Here is a 14400-nt window from a genome sequence, read left to right as displayed (position 1 = left end):
ATGCAAACAGCAAGCACACAAAAGCGCTGACACGAGAGGTCCCACAGACGACAGACGCCTTAAGGGGCCTGTCAACCAAATGCAAAGCACAGACCTTGTCTGGATTCCAAATCAAACGAACAAATTGGAAAAAGGATGATAAGACAATTGGAGAAATGTGAGGATGTTCACGAACTACCAGCTCTTTTTTTCCTGTGACAACAGTATTGTGGGTTTGTTCTTTTAGACTCTTTAATCTCCTTCAGGAGGAAAACTGGGAAAACTTACGGCTAAAGTATATGACGTTTGGGAATTGCTTTGAAACAATCAGGGAGGTGGGGACTGCGTTACGAGATGAAAAAGCCCGGTGACATCATTGGTAACTGTGGATGCCGGTGACAGGGACAGTGACGGGGACCTGAGGAAGGCATGAGACCACCCCTCTGAGCATGAATGAACACTTCTACACAAAGGTTTTACACGTTTTTGCAAAAGGAAATGTGACCTACTGATAACAGCAAAGAATTACGGCTTGCTCGCCCAGTGAATCTTTTATTACTAAATCCAAACACGTGTCCTGCCTCTAATAACTGTAACAGTGATCGCGGCCAAAGCGACCATGACGACATACGGATGGCAGCGCCGTGCTGAGCGTCACACACGCCACTGACTCGCTCACTCCTCCCAGCTACTCAGAGGAGGCAGCAGGAACCCATCTCCTGCTCCAGATGTGGGAACCGACGCCGCTGCGGCATCCGGGGCTCCGGGGCCCGGCCGGGGCCCCAGGGGAAGCTCTGCCAGAACCGGAGAGGCCCAGTGGGGAGCCCTTGCCCTGAGCGTGCGTGGGAGAGGAGGCCAGTGAGCCCTGGCGAGCACTGGACCCATTTCCTCGTCCTCCTCAAATGTAAAGGCCCCCGCGATGCAACCTCCACATCTGAGCATAAGCTTTTGCTGAAACCGAACCCTGGGTTGTCCCGCAGAAACTTGAAATGGTAACCGGCCACAGAGGGCACCACCAGACTTTTGGGCCCGCAGAGGGATCTTGGGTCACAGGATCGGTCACGTCAGGGTCTGCCACCTGCTGGGACAGTCCTCCCACGAGGCAGCAAAGCCGGCCCCAGTACCCCCAAATATCAGTGGGACACTTGCCCCCACCCCCACTCCAGGTGCCAGGAGAGGTGATGGGGGCTGGGAGGGTGACGCCAGCATCCTTCCCATCCCTGTCCTGGGCTGATGGACACCATCTCCCTCTGTGGCTTCAGCAGGATCCTGGCTAAACGGGAAGCCGGACAAGCTTCAACTCGCGGAGGAGGGAGTGAGAAACCGAGGCCAGGGAAAGGGGGAGAGAGGCAAAAGGCAGAGAGACATGGGGAGAAAGAGAGGAGGAGGGGAGGGAGACAGAGAAGGCCACCTCCAGGAGCCTGGAGGACCCAGGGATGGGAAGACGGGACAGCGGCAGAGGCTGTACCGCCAGCACGGAAGCCCTCCCTGGGCCCAGCGGCCTCATCTGTAACGTGGGAACAACAGTCCTATCTTCCGACAGTGCGCCTGTGGGGGTGACGTGGCTCAATCACGCCATGTCAGGAGACTGGAAAGTGCACCCAACGTTGCAGAAGTGAACACGTTTGCTATCATTTCTGTAGGCCGGTGGCTCTCATCTTAGCTAGTCACCCAGGGAACTTAAAACAAAACAAAACAAAACAAAACAAAACAAAACAAAACAAAAACCAATCAATGCTCGGGCCCCACAGCCAGGGATTGGGATTCAAACAAACGATACCCCCAGATGATTTAAGGTGCAGCCGGGGGTAAGTGGGATGTCAGGGGCTGGGCAGGACACACAGCTCCAGGCCTGAGGCCTGGGGGGTGGGAGGGGAGAGGTGGGATTTGTAAAGTGAGACAGACTGATGACAGAGGGGCAGGGAAGTAGAAAGGAGGGCCGGGGAGGGGCAGGGGCATCGCCTGGGAGGCCCCTCTGCCTGCTCATCCTCCCCCACCTCGGGCCACCAGGAATCTGGGGCCTGCAGAGGAATGCAGGCCGGCCTGGCACGGCCATCTCCGGGCCCCCTCCCCCTGCACAAATTCCCAGGAGCCCACCTCCGCCTGGCCCAGCCAGAAGCCTCCCCTGGGAAGGCATCAGCTAGCCCTCAGTCCTCCAGCCCTCCCAGGCTTCTCGGAAGGCCCGTCCTGAACCCCTTCTCCTTTTGGGTTCTCTGCAGCTCACATGCTGGACCAGGCGCCAGGCCCAGCACTTAGCAGGGGTGGAGAGAGTGGCCCTGACAGCCAGCAGGGAGCTAGCAGAGCTTATCACCTGCTCTGGTGGGTGGGGCAGGGGGAGGGGCGACCTGAGAAGGCCTCCCAGAGGGGGTGACCTCTAGTTCAAGTCTGGCGAGGAATACTTGAGATGAGGGCACTTAACAAAGGTGGGCAAGGCTGAGTGCAGCAGGCAAGCAGATCGGGGCAGGGCCCGGTCCACCAGAGGGGGCTCCAGGTTTGGGTCCTCGCCCCCAGGCAGTGGGAGACATGGAAGGATGTCAGGCGGAGAAGGAACCCGCGCTGACCTCAGCCACACCAGCTGCCCTCCACCTCTCTTCTTTCACGGGGATGGGAAACACCAGCTGGCCCACTGGAGGGTGCCAGGGTATCCCCAGGTCCTGCCACCCCAGAGGGGTAGAGCTGGGCCCTGGTTCCTTCCTGCCACGCTGTGAGGAGACTCCTCCAGAGCTGCTTCCCGCATCCCTGAGCCTGTTCCCCGATAATTAAACTGTAAGCTGATTAGTCAAGGAAAACCTTTAATTAGCCCTTGAAATCATTCAGGAAAATTACAACCTCCACTCCGGGCACCCTGCCCGCCTTCTCCCAGGGCCCAGGAGTGATGCCAGGGAGGAAGCAGGGTCTGGGGAGGGGGACTTCTGCCCCTAATGTGAGCCTCACCTGGCAAAGGCCAAACCTAGGGTGCAAGGCACCTTGTGGGAGAGGAAGGCACGGACTCCCCCGGCCACATCATGAAGTACCTCGGAATAAATCCAACAAGAGGTGGGCAAGGACTGGAAAAGTCCAAGTGCTGGAAAAGCAGGGCACGTTCCTGAGAGACGTCAGAGAAGACAAATAAGTGGGGAAATATACCATGTTCATGGACTGGGGAGACACAATGTTGTGTCTGTGTGTGTGACAAGATGCTTGTCTAATATTTAAATAGAACTCAAGAAGCCAGGAATGGCCCAGACACTCTTGAAGAACAAGTAAGAGTGTTTGCTCTCCCCATGATCAAAACTTCTTATCAACTACAGAAATTAAGGCAGCATGGTAGTGATGCAGGAATAGGCCAAAAGAGAGAGAAAAGGACAGAGCACTCAGAGAAAGACCCAGTTATACAGATAGGTGATTTATGAGAAGCCTGACTGTGGAGAAAAGTGAGCCTGTTTTTAATAAATGGTATTTGGAGGATTGGGGATCCAGATGAAGAATATGAACCTGGATGCCTCACACCACACACACACACACACACACACACACACACACACACACACCCAGGACAAAGAAAGACTAAAGGTGAGAAGCAGGACTATAAAACTGTAAAGGAAATGAGTGATACATTTGACCACATTAAAATTAAGAGCTTCTGTTCATCAAAAGATACAATAAAGAAGGCGAAAAGACAGGCAGCAGGCCAGGAGAAGATATGTATAGCATCTCAGAAACACAAAGGCTCTCATCCAGAACCTAGGATTTAACTCAAAGAACTGACAAATAAAAATGCAGACAGCCTGATGGAAAATGGGCAAGTGACTTGAACAGGCTCTTCACAAGAGAGGAGCTTCCAGATGTCCCAGGAACAGGTGAAAGGCTGCTCCACCTGACCGGCCACCAGGGAAAGGCAAATCGGCAGGCTGAGGAGATACCACCAGACCTGCTTAGCACCAGCTTTCAGGACAGGCTAGCACTCCCCACTGGTACCACCCTTACCCTCTATGAAAGGGGTCAGATAGTCACGGCCACCTTCTGGGATCCCGGGATGCACTGAGCAGACGCACAGGAGTGCTACGTGGGGTGCCGGGCCTGGTACGTGCAAACCTTCAATTAGTTTTCCCTATTAATCAGTCTAGGGAATAAGCACTCCCCAGACCCGAGGTCATTTCAGGCCCTCCCCTGCCTCTGAGCAGGGATGCCCCAGAAGGCTGAAAGTCCAAGAGGCAGACGCCAAGTAGGTAGCAACGGGATCTGTTTATCCACCAACCACTGTGTCCCTGGAGGCCACAAAGGGCCAGAGTATTTGTGGAAGGGAAACGAAAACAATCATATTTATACGCCAGGCATCAGCTAAATATGTTAGGAGCAGAACTTCATAGATGCCCTAGAACACCCAGAGTGGCCTCGATTCTAGAGAAGAATCAGGACGTGGAGAGGCCCGCGTGGCCGTCTGCACTCAAAATCCAGACTGACCACAGAACTGACACTGCTACCCTTCAATTCCCCGAAGGCCCCTGCGCTCTCCCAGCCTCAAATGCCCATCCCCAGCCAACCTCTATCCACCCTTCAAGTGGTGTTCCCTCCTTTACCTGGGGCAGATCTCCCGTCATTGGTCACTGCACTCAGGTGACAACAGCATTCACAGCTTAGCAGAGCTCATTCATTCCTGCTTTCACATTTAGTCCACCAGCGTTCATTGAGCAATCACGACACATACACATCAAGCTGAGGTTCTAGCAAGGGACACGGTAAGGGTCTCCCACGCTTACCCCCCAGCCCATGAAGCCAAGTTATGAGGGGCAGGGAGGACAATAAGCCAAGTGACCCACAAATCCTAATGTAATGTAATGTAGGATGAGTGCTACAAAGAAAATCAAGCAGGGGAAGGCGGGAAGAGACGGTGACAGGTCGCAGAGGAAGCAGCATGAACCAAAAGCCCTGAGGCAGGCCCCAGCCTAGAATGTTCCAGGAACAGCATGGCAGGAGAGAAGGGGAAGCTGGCAAGGAAGCTGGGCCAGGATCTCATGCCCCACCCCCCCCCGCCCCTGCCCCAAAGAGATGAAGCCACAGGAGGGTCCCCAGCAGGCAGAGACACGATGTGACCCCAGCTCCCTCTGTCCTCATGGGAGGATGGACTGTGGGGGCAGCGGGGGTGCGGGGAGTGAGGAGGTGGGGGAAGAGAGTGGATTAAGTAGGGGCTGACACAGGGAGAGTGAAAGGTTCTGTTCTGAAGGTATAACAAGTGGCTTTCCTACCATGGTGGATGCGAAGGAAGAGGACAAGAGGAATCAGGATGATACCAGACTCCTGGCCGGATCTACAGGATGGATGGGGTGCCCGTTGATGAGACAGGGTCACTGGGGGACGACGGGGGCTTGGGAGTCTGGCTTCCTTTACCTGTCTGTGTGTCAACCTTTGACCAAGGTCTGTGCACTAAGACAGGGTACACTAAGGGCCACCTACTGTGGTCACCTCTGGTTCCCGTGGCCCCAGCACAGCGCCTACTCAGGAATAAGCACTTGACTCCTACTGGAAGGACGGGTAAGAGCTGGCAGGGACAGGAACATGGGAAGGACAGAATAACGAGAGGACTCCAATCAATGATAAACAAGCACGTTACTTCTGCAGAACAGAATATAAAATGTTCCAAGCTCAATTAAAAACTTTGACCGACCAGGGGTGCTGGTTAAGTGTCCTGTCCGCCTCTTGGTGTCGGCTCAAGTCATGATCTCTCAGTCGTGGGTTCGAGCCCCGCATGGGGCTTTGCGATGTTGATGCAGAGCCCAGCTGGGATCCTCCCTCTCTCTCTCTCTCTCTCCTCTCTCTCTCTCTCCCTGCCCCTCCTCACCTCTCTCTCTCTCAAATAAACTTAAAAAAATTAAAAAAGAAAGTCTGACCAAACGTTGGTGAGGATGCGTAGTGCACATTGGTACCATACCCTACCTCTGACCCAAGCAAGGCACCCTGGGTAGTTTCCCTGGAAAAAGCATGCACACGTGCCCCAGCAGACGAGTTCAAGGACATTTATACCCTGCACAGCAGGAGACAGAGAGATCCGTTCTGGTTTATTTCCACAACAGAATACTACACAGCAGTGACGGCGGACGAGGGGCCTGCCACACTCGAGCGCGCGGCGGGACCTCCCAGATTGCGGACGAAAGACGGTGGACACAAACGAGGACGCGCCGGAGGACTCCATGTATGTGAAGTTCAAAAGCAGGCAAGGGTGGGGGATGCATGCCTGGTAAGAACTCTCCAGAAAAGCAGGGACGCAGGGACCCCCAAGGTCAGGGGGGTGATCACTCCTGGGGTCGTGATCGAGAGAGTGGGGGTGGAGGCTTCCAGGGTGAGGTGTCCTGTCTCCCCCCCCCCCCCCCCCGTGTGGTGAGGGTGTCGGTTCCTCCTATAATTATGTGAAATCGAGGCGTGCGCTTACGCGCGTTTCCGGAGGCATATTACGCTTCACGATTGGTACACGTATAAAAGTAGTAGAATCATAAACGTACATAAACATACAGACACACACGCGGCATCTCGGAGTCAAATCATCTGGGGTCAGGCTGCTGTGGAAGATCTGGGGGCGCCCGCGGGCAGCAGAGGAGGGGTCCCTAGGGAGACAGGAGGCAGACCGGCCTGGGGGTCCTCACCTGAGGGGCAGGTGCTGAAGAGCCCTGCCCTCCGGCCATGTCCTACTTTCTCCCTATTCCCAGCACTGACTGCTGAGGGGAAGGCAGGGAAAGGGAGGGGAGGGGAGGAAGGGGCAGGAGGAGGGCGGGAGGAGGCCCAGGATAGCCAGGCGGCTTCCCTTCCCGTTGTGTGGGAGCGGCTGAAACCAGACTGGGGAAGTGAGCCGGGCCGAAACCTCAGCACAATGCCACTTTATCAGGAGTTTCCAGAGCCAGGCCCCAGGCACCTGGGGGTGGAAGCAGGGAGGGCCTGGAACCCCGAGAAGACACAAAGGGGGGGGGAGGGGGGCGCGAGAGAGCCTTCTAAGCCCTCAGGCTTAGTTCCGGGGGTGGCACAGGTCGTGTGCCAAGGTGGTCAGGAGGCAGACTCGGCAGTGGCCCCAGGCAAGTCTCCCAGGCTCTCAATCTCCTCCCCTGTGGAAGGGGAGTAACAGGAACGCCCCGATCTGGAGGGTGCTGGCGGAGGCCAATAAGTCAGTTCGCAGGAGCACGCAGAGGGAGGCTCGTGAACAGTCCTGGTATCGGGTGAGACTATGCATATTATCACTAGCAGCTAAGTCTCTGAGCGCCTTCGATGCACTTTGCCTGAAGATTACGCATTTATATCCTCACAACAACCCTTCGGCGAGGTACCATCGTCGTCCCCATTTTATGGATAAGGACGCCACGGCACAGAGCGGTTAAGTGACCACTCAGCTAATAGGGGCAAAGCTGGCGCCAGAGTCCATGCCCTCAGCCTCCACTGTGTCACTCAAGTTAAGAACTCCAGACTGGAGCCAGGAGGGCCTGGGGTTCGAGTCCTGGATCTGCCACTTATTTGCGCAGGGGTTGCCAGCCTGTGCCTCAGTTTCCCCTTCTCAGGGAAAGTAAAAATCCCACAAACAGCTCCCGGGAAAGGAAGCCTGGATGGCTTTCAACAAACACAGAAATGCTCCATTTCATTCAAATGAAAATCAGGACCTTACAGGTAAGGACGGGCAAAGATCAAAGTATCAGGTAACAAACACCCAACAACGCGGCCAGGCCGGAGGAAAACCTCAACCTCCTCAACCTCGGAGCCACCAGACCCTGGGGCTGGGGTGTAAACGGGCAGGCCAGAGCCCTACGGGCAGAGCTACCAGGGTGCGCACCTCAGACCCCCCGAGCCCACCTCCAGAGCCGCACCCACAGCCGCAGTCACACGCGTGAAGCCCTGTCCAGAAGAGGGAAAGGCTGGAAGGGCGGGAACGGCCACTGACGTGAACACAGGCGCATCAGCATCAGGGGACATCACACGGCCGCAGAGAGCGCTCCACAGAATGGAAGGGGGAAAACTGCAAGGGTTGGGACAGAATACCAACATGGGAAGTCGGCTCCACCTGGGGAGAAACAAAAGGGGGCAGATCATGTGCAGGAACAGACGTCGCCAGAAAGAAAAGACGCCGGGAACAATGGCTGTCTCTGGGAAGGGGACGGACAGCCAGGCCCGGAGAGGGGTTTCATTGTCACCCTGTAGCCTGCTGTGCCGTGCGGAGGTTTGCAACTCTTATAAGTGTAGGGGACAACGCGCACACGGAGCAAAAACATGCCTCTTTAAAACGAAGAAGACGCTGGCAGAGAGAAATGAGGTTACTAAGCCCTCCCCCTCCGGGCCCTTGGGCAGAGCCACCGCGAGGATGCTCAAAAAGCACAGCCAGCGCCTGGCCTGGCCGCCCCGGAGGCTGGGAGCCCGCGAGGAGGACGCCGCAGCCCAGGGGGACGGGGCGCACCGAAACGGAGACTGTTAAAATTGTTGAATTATTAAACTGTTACCGCAAGCTCACCGTGGGCCGGGCAACGTGCTAAGCGCTTTCCAGCATGATCTACAACCCTCCCAACGGCCCATTTCACAGGTGAGGAACGTGAGGCCGGGAGGCTCCGGCTCTTTCCCAGGGGCCCCAGCTAGGGGGAGCAGGGATGCTGTGGACGGCGTGGCCCCCGGCACGGAAGTGGTCACTGCCCCTGAGGGCGGCAGCAGCACCTGGGGAAAGGCAGGGCAGGACCAGAGGGCCCCAGGAGACAGGCTGCGGTGAGGGGTGGCTTCTGTCTCATCCGCCACAGCCAGCTCCCCTGGGACCTGGCAGAGCTCCCCTCTGCCCCCCTCTGCTCCCCCCACACCTTCCTGTGGGCCAAGGCGGCCGGCGGACAACAAGCCCCAGCCCCGGAAGGGTGGTTGGGGCGGGAAGGGTCCCATTTCCCTGGCCGTGACTTGGAAGGAGACCGCTTCCTGCTGGCAGCATCTGTGGCCGCCTGGCTCGGGTGATGGGATAAACAGCTGCTGGGGACACCCCGACCGGCGTCTGGCCAGGAAGTCTGGTCTACTGTGAGCCAGCAGGACAAGGAGGGGTGAGGCAGTGGATAAGAGAGCGAAGGGGTTGTGGGGGACCCCGAGAGAGGTAGGGACCCGGGGCCCAGAAACAGCCCAGGTTGAACAGACCTCCAAGGAGCTTCCCTCTAATAAAGAGGAGCCTGGGTCAGGCCCAACTGGACAGGAAGAGACCTTGTCTCATCAAAACCACTTCCAAATCACTGAGGACAGCCACAGCAGGCAGTGACTCCAGAGTCTGAAGGCCTGGAGTTCCCGTCCTACCTCTGCCGCTTGCCTGCTGTATAATCTTAGACTTGTCACCTAGCTCTCTGGGTCTCAGTTTTCTCATCTCTAAAGTGAGGACAATAACAGTACCTACCTCGTAGGCTGTCTGTGGAGATCCAATGGGTTAATATGTGGAAAGTACCCACAATTTCGACAGCACACAGATCCCTCCTCCATCACTGCCGCCCTCATCCTCTCCGCCCTCATCTGCTGGGACTATTACAGCAGCCTCCCTGCGGTCTCCCTGCCACCGCCCCCCATGATCTGGGCCCCACATGGCAAAAGGAGCAACCCTTATAAAAGAGAAACGGGATGGGGGCGCCCGGGTGGCTTAGTCTGTTAAGTATACTCTTGATCTCGGCTCAGGTCACGATCTCAGGGTTCATGAGTTTGAGCCCCGAGTTGGGCTCTTCTCTCACAGTGCAGAGCCTGCTTGGAATTCTCTCTCCCTCTCTCTCTGCCCCTACCCACCTTGTGCTCTCTCACTCTTTCAAGATAAATAAACTTTAAAAAAAGTTTTTTTTTTTTAAAGAAAGACACCAAATGTTGCTTGAAACCTTCCAATGATCCTCGTTAGACACACTCCTCGCCTCAGCCTGTTGGCCCCCCCCCCCCCCCCCCATGTATCTGCCACATCTTCCCCGCCTCCCTGAACTCAGTGCCTGCTTGGTCACACTGGCCTCCGTGCTGGTATCTGACCATCTCAGGGCCTTTGCACTTCCCATACCCACTACCCGCTCTATTCTTTCCACCTCCTTTCTAGGCCTGGCTCACTCTTTCTCATCGGTCAGATGTCTCCTTCTCTAGAAAGCCCTCACTGACTCCCCAGGCTGGGCCAGGTGCTTCCCGGATCCTAACCTTGACGCTTCTGCTTGTGCTTCCCCATCCCAGCCCTGACACTCTGGGCCGTCATTGTCTGGGGATGGGGCCCGTGTCCCTGGTATGCCAAAATCCATGCAGGCAGGGCCAGGGCCGTGTTGGTGGCCAGTGGGACCCGTGGTCAGACACACAAAGAGTGTGACAGGCTCTGCCTGTCGCTTTCCACACTTCACCTGCTTCCTCCCTGCCCCGTTCCTGAGGAGGTTCAAGTCAGTACGGTTTCCTTCCCCACTGTCAGCCCTGAGAGATGCCTCCCCAGGAGAGCTGCGTCAAAGCTGTGGTCACTGCCCCGGATGCCCTACGGGGCAAAAGCCTGGGTGTGGGGGCTCGGTGGGTGTCAGGCCCCAGCTAAGCCCATCGCGTGAACCACCTCCTCAACTGTTCCCAGCCAGCCCGGGGGCGGGGGGTGGGCATAAAGCCACCATCTCATGGCTGAGTAAAGCCATTTCAGCAGGGGCCATGAACTCGCCCAAAGCAGGACGTGGCGTGAAGGGAGCCCTCAAGCCTGGTTGGAAAGCAGACTGGTACAACTGCTTAGGACAGCAATTTGGAAGGTCCAGCAGTTCCACTGCGAGTCCCATGCCCGCGAGAGACTCTGGCCACGGTATCCAAGGAAACACGTTCTAGAATGTTCGACCCAGCACCGTCACTGTCCCAATGGGAAACCACCCAAATGTCCACCAAGAGGTGAACAGGTAACTCCTGTGTGGCATAATCACAAAAAGAAACACTCACGGCCGAGACCGTGAATCCTAGCGCGACACACATCCTCGAGGAGCAACAGGCGGACTCTAACGTTGAGCAGGAAAAGCAGGCTGCTTACCGGGATACCACTTACATGATCCGTGAAACCGGAAAACAACCCTGGCTGGCCACCAGAGCCACGTACTGATGCCAGCCCCACCCCAGACCCAAGCGGATCCAAGTCGTAATCTCTACGGCTGGCCTGGGCAACGGCATTTTTGAAAGCTCTCCAGGTGACTGCAGTGTGCAGCCAGGGTTGAGGGCTGTTGCTCTGTCATTCGGGAACACTCTCAAAGGCAGTAAAAGTAGGAAGACCCGCAGAGGAGCGCTGAACACCAATTCCAGTGCAGGGCAGCTCCGGCAGGGAGGCTGGGGAGGGGGCGGGGCATTGAACTCAACACTGCAAGCTCTGAGCTCGTCACAGGCCCAAGCTGGAGGGGGGAGTGCTCTGTTATACTGAATGCTTCACTTTCTTCCCTAGTCTAAAATGTATCGTCAGGAATAAGACTGGCAAGTAAGAAATGACTTGCCTAAGGTCCCTCGGCCGGTGACAGGGCAGGGACCCGAACTGGGGTCCCCAGTGCCAAAGCCCCGTCCCTCCTTTTCTGTGCCAAGCCCGGGATGCTGAGCAAGCTGGAACCGCGAGGGCACGAGGCTGGGCTGACCGGCAGTGTGCCCACCCAGTGACCCTGCCCAGAAGGGGGCGGGGCGGCTGGCTGAGAAAGCCAGGAGGCGGATGGAAAGTGAGGTCCTCCCAAGGAAGACAAACGCTAACACAGCACCCACCGTGTGCCAGGTCCTGGGTCAAGCGCTTTACACCTTGCACCCTCACGGCAATCCCACGAGGTGGCCACTATCGCTATTTCCATTTTGCGGACGAAGAAAACGGAGGCCCAGAAAGTTAAGCGACTTGCCCACGGTCACAGCCCGTGAGCGCTGGAGCTGCGTGTGAATCCCCGCTCCAGCGCCCGCGCTCCGAACCAGTCCCCAGTACTGCTCCACAGACCCAGGGCAGGTACCCATCCCCTCCCTGCTCCGCCGCCCCTCCCAGGCCAGGCACCCCAGGGGTACGGATGAAGCCATGTGTCACTGGCTGGGGGTCTGCTTCCAGTCTGCTCCCACGAAGGGATGCCGAGAGCCCTTGGAGGCCAGGGATTGTGTGTCTCTTCCACTGCTATGGTCTCGGCGCCCGGCAGCGTCCATCGTTCGACCACCAACAGCCGAGCATCCTCTACCGCCGGGCAGGGCTTCAGGTGGGTGTTCAGGGAAGGAACAACATGGGAGAAACTCCCGCCGTGGGGGGCCCACATTCTGGGGAGGAGGCAGGGAATAAACAGTGCCCTGAAAAACCAAGTAAGAACAGAGCAAAGGGCTGGGGAGAAAACAAGATAGTGAGATAAAGAGTGTGAGGGACTGTGAGAACTGGGTGGAGTGACTGGGAGTGAGGGGGCAGGGTGGGGAAAGGATTCAGGCAGAGGGAACAGGAAGGTCAAAGCCCTGGAGGGTGGCATATGCCTACAGAGAGTAAGAACAGCAAACAGGCCAGTGGGGTTGGACCTCGAGGAGGGATGGGGAGGAAATGAGGTGGGGGCGACTGAGGACCAAGGTGAGAGCTTGGGGTTTTCAGTACAGAGAATACTCAACTTTGTACAGGGTCCCACTCAAGGACACCCTCTCCAGGCAGAAGCCCATCAGACTCATTGAACTCTGGGCCACCCACAAACACCCCACTCCCATAGGTCCGAGGGAACTTCTCTTCCCAGATCACGCCCTTCCAAGAAGCCCAGAGACAATCCATTCCAGTCCAGGGAGTGGCTCAGCTTTGCCCGGCCCCCTGCTTCCAGGAACAGACCTTCAACAATCTACAGTATGAGAACTGGGGGCAGGAGCTCTGGAATCAGTCAGACCCAGCTTGGAATCAGCCTTTGTTACTCAACAGAAGCTATCTGAGCCTGTTTTCCCGTCTGCAGAGTGGGTCTATCCGGTACCCACTTCACAAGATTGTGGTAGAATGAAACAGCACTGAGAACAAAGTTAGCCGTCATTAAATGATAGACAAGATTATGTTTGAGAGCATCGTACCATTCTGCGCCCAGAACTCTAGAGTTTGAATCCCAACCCCACAACTTATTCGTTAGATGATCCGGGGCTAATCACTTGGGCTCTTAATAATAGTGCCAACCCTGTAAGGCTGTAGTCAGGATTAAACATATGTAAAGCATCTAAATGAACTGGCACATAGTGATTTGTAAGTGTTTGCTATTATTTTCATTATTTGCGGGAGGGGGCTTTTACTCCACCAGGTCTTCCCTGACCTCTCTCTGGGACATTCCTCCCGTCCTCCCCAGCAATGCATCCCTCTAGGGTTGTAACTTTTGACCCTCAGGTACATCATCTGTCAGATTCTGACCTTTGCCCTCCTTTGGCCACGCCCCACATTTGATCCCTTAAAAAGAGGTCCCCCAACCTAAATCTCATGCATCTGCTCCGCTGGTTGCTGCCTTAAACCTGAGAACCACCAACCCCCTTAGCTGCGATCTGTGACCCTGGTAGGCGCACCCGGCCTTCAAGTGATGAGTTCTGACCCCCATTTTTGACACTCGCCCCGAGCCCCCTCGAACGCGCCCCATTGTAAATTTCGAAATTTGCGCTCTCCTTCGCCACGCCCCCTTCGCTAGTTTGAACTCTGACCTCCCCTACCCCACCCTCCCCAGCAATATTGACCCCCGACCCCTCGGACGCGACCCTTCCCTCCTGAGTGAACTTTGACCCCAGCGGCCCCGCCCCCTACTTGTGTAAACGATCTCCCACCGCCATCGCCCGGCCCACCCCAATCCCCTGGCCAGACCGTTTATCCTACCGGATCGGCGCTGCAGTCGCTCGCGGCCTAGCTGCTCGACTCGGAATTCCGAACCCTCACACGGCCCTCAACTCTCTTGCGCCGCCGCCACCGCGGCCACTGCCGCCGCCATGTTAAATCCCCAACGAACATCCGGGGCTTTCCCCCCTCACCGCCCACCAGTCCCCATAGCAACGGGGCTGACCGGGCAGGGGGCAGGGCCCACTCGGGGGCGGAGCTGGGCCGCTGGCAGAACCCGCTCCAGCCTCTGATTGGTGCATATTGTCCAATCGGAGGCCTTCGGGATGAAAATGCCAAGCGGGGATTGGAAAATTTGGAAAGGGTGCCGGGAAGCTGGCTCCCCGCCTGATCGAGTTCTTAAAGGGGAAATGACTATTCTCTTGTAACAGACCCACCTTACACTAAAAAGAGTTGGTGGGTGGAAAGCGGTAATGCGCAATTGTGGCCAGAAACAGTTATGACGAACTTCTTATGTGCCAGACACCCGACCAAATGCTTTACTTGCATCGTTCCGCTAAACGCTCACTAAATCCCTATTTTATTGTTAATACCCAATTTACGGATAAAGAAACTGAGGCTCAAAGTGGTGACCTAGCTGCCTCAGGATTACAGGACATAGACAATGAGTTTTTTTTTTAAATTTTTTTTAATGTTTATTTATTTTTGAGACA

At 56.3% G+C, this 14400-nt stretch overlaps 1 protein-coding gene across 4 annotated transcripts in view; it reads right to left on the bottom strand.

The window, feature by feature from the left end:
* PAK4 (p21 (RAC1) activated kinase 4) overlaps positions 1-13885 on the bottom strand; it is a 45239-nt gene extending 31354 nt beyond the window's left edge. For 2 of the 4 annotated variants that reach the window (XM_086689719.1, XM_086689723.1), the window contains exon 1: positions 13730-13885. The gene's annotated coding sequence lies outside the window, so the exon portion shown is untranslated. Of the gene's footprint in view, positions 1-267; positions 398-11655; positions 13450-13729 lie in introns of those variants that run through there. The other 2 variants (XM_086689721.1, XM_086689722.1) reach the window with 2 other exon arrangements.
* Between the last annotated feature and the right edge of the window lie 515 nt (positions 13886-14400).

The sequence above is a fragment of the Puma concolor genome, chromosome E2, assembly GCF_028749965.1.
Source record: "Puma concolor isolate L17-30 chromosome E2, mPumCon1.1.hap2, whole genome shotgun sequence".
Classification (NCBI taxonomy): domain Eukaryota; kingdom Metazoa; phylum Chordata; class Mammalia; order Carnivora; family Felidae; genus Puma; species Puma concolor.
The sequence above is the reverse complement of the archived record's forward strand: the minus strand, read 5'-3'. Positions and strand labels throughout refer to the sequence as shown.